Genomic DNA, 2,515 nt, shown 5'->3' on the forward strand with positions numbered 1-2,515 from the left:
TGTAAGTATGATACGCCATAGTATAGAAAGGAACAAACTAATTGTCTTTGAAATTCAGAGAGAAAGAGATGGACTTCATTAAGGATAGCAAAGTGAGGCAAAACTCAAAGAATTAATGTCATAAGATATGTCGTCTCTCTCCTTTCTTCTCCCTGGTTTGATCAGAATTTATGTCATACTGCATAGCCATCCTTGGGGAATTTCCTAAAGGAATATAATAGTTGTTGAATAACCAGACCAAATGAAAGTTGTCTTTAGACATTAAGCCAACTTCCATATTGCCTTTCTCTGTTATTTGAAGATTTTTCTTCAGAGGAATAAAATGCTTCAACTTCAAAACCTCAAACGTATTCCTCAGTTCAATTTTGGAATCTTCATGTGATGCTTCCACACGGATCATGACACATTTCTCTTTTTGCTGCGCCCTCTCTACATGAAATGTAATAAGAAAATTAATTACACCGGTTGATAACAACCACATTTGGTAGGTGTGATTGTTGGGCAGGAATCTTGGAGGCAGGGAGGCACAGTAAACTATGTAACGTGTTTTGGCAAAGATGAGACTCTACCATAACCATTGCCAGAGCTAATTATATACTCCATGGAGGAGAGAATACAAGATACCCTTGAAGCTAAGTGATGTGGCAGCCCTGGCTGTACCTCTTCCAGCTGAGGTGACATGTATAAATTACAGAAAATAGGATGCCATGATAACTATTACGATGTGTTTGATTAGGTCATATCTTCAGTTAGTACCACAATACAACAACTGTGAAGAACAATTCAGCCACATTCAATGATGGATTTGAGTTTCATACTGAAAGGAAATAATGTATCTCAGTTAATTTCATGCTTACTTGAGTAGAAATATATGAAAGTCTAGCTAGTTCACACACTTCAATATAAGTTTGAAGCCACTAGTCCCTTAAACATGGCTTGATAATTGGAGAAAAGAAAAACCACTCTGAACTCTGGAATGTGTATTTTATAAATCAATGCTTATGTGTTAGCCATTGGTAAATGTATGCCACACAGTTTGTGGTCACTTATTTTTATCAATCAACTTCTGTTTATTCCTAATTTTGCTGTTTAGAATTTTGTACTCCCTCAGCCTTTTTTCAACACGAATGAATATAACATCTCTTTATCCACCCATTCATTTATTTAATAAATGTTCATTGAGAACTAGTATGTATCAGGCAGTTCTAGGCACTTGGCAGTACGGCTGAGAATAAGACATAAAAGATCTTGGTGCGCGAGGAAAGGGAGGGCCTGAGTGCTGGACCCTGCGCCCACTCTTTCAGATCCATCTGAACATCCGTTTCCAGTTTCTAGAATGCATTGGCAGTGAGTGGAGCCTGAGGCGCCGGAGGCCTGAGGGGACTTGCTAGAGATGGACAGCTGGATTCCTTATGACGACTAGCCAGAGGTTTTCCCACCTGCCTAGGAGAATTCCCCAGCATGGATTCCTCCTCGTGAAAGGGTATATTGCCCAGATTACAAAAATATGTTGATCCAGTTTCTGCCCTGAATTGTCACACTGAAGAAGCCCCCTGGAGCTTAGTTGGGATTTAATATCTGAGGAGGAAAGGCCTCCCAGCTGGACATTTTTATCTCCAACGTGATTCCTGACTCTGATGCCCATCAAGCAGAACTTCAGGAAGGGGACCAAGTCCTCGCTGTGAATGATGCGGTTTTCCAAGATATTGAGCACAGCACGACTGATGAAATCCTAAAGTCAGCCTGAGAAACCAGCATGAGTGTCTGCTTCTTTCCCTACAACTGTCATGGCCAGAGACAGAGGACTGTGCACTGTAGAGTTGCAGTACATAGCACTCCACATGGAGTCTTCTTGGGCAAGCTGGTGAGACCTCAGGAAAGCCTCGTGGGAAGCTCTACTCTTGGCCGCACCCTAGAAGAGTGGAGTGGGGAGGATGGGGGCACAGTGAGGCCCTGCCCTGGAGCCAGTTAGCCAACTGCATTACCCAAACTGTACTGTATTTTTGTCCCCCATTTTTCTAGATGAGCTTCATTCCCTGAAAGAGGAAGGATGATGATATCTAGGTATAGCCTGTGGAGAATCCTGCTAGAAAAGGCAACTGACCTTTACTGAATACCATGTGCTAGACAATTACGTATATGTCATATCATTTTCATTTGAGTATAGAGATCAATAGCAAAAAGAATCTTGGGACCTTCCATCTCATCTACTTGGTCATCTCATCCCATCCTTGTACTACCAGTTTTATACACTCTGGACTCCATACACTCCCTTGAACCCCACCCTACCCCTCTATCCTCTCCCCAAAAAAGTAAAAGGCAATGCTGAGGGGGAAAAAAATACATAAAAGATCTTTGCCCTCATAAACTGTATATTATTTTATACTCAAATAATATGTACAAGTGAAAAATGGATAACCCAGTAGCAATAAGTGTTATGAATGAGGTAAAATAGGATGCTGTTAGAAATGGTCTGACGTAAATCACACATTTGATGGCCTCATGGAGAAAGGAC

General features: G+C 41.2%; 1 pseudogene; it reads left to right on the plus strand.

Moving 5' to 3' along the window:
- The first annotated feature begins 1,393 nt into the window (after positions 1–1,393).
- On the plus strand, positions 1,394–1,972 carry LOC123786449 (PDZ domain-containing protein 11 pseudogene; annotated as a pseudogene).
- The last annotated feature ends 543 nt before the right edge of the window (positions 1,973–2,515 follow it).

The sequence above is a fragment of the Ursus americanus genome, chromosome 4 (assembly GCF_024610735.1).
Source record: "Ursus americanus isolate L20-20 chromosome 4, mUrsAme1.1.p, whole genome shotgun sequence".
Taxonomy (NCBI): Eukaryota; Metazoa; Chordata; class Mammalia; order Carnivora; family Ursidae; genus Ursus; species Ursus americanus.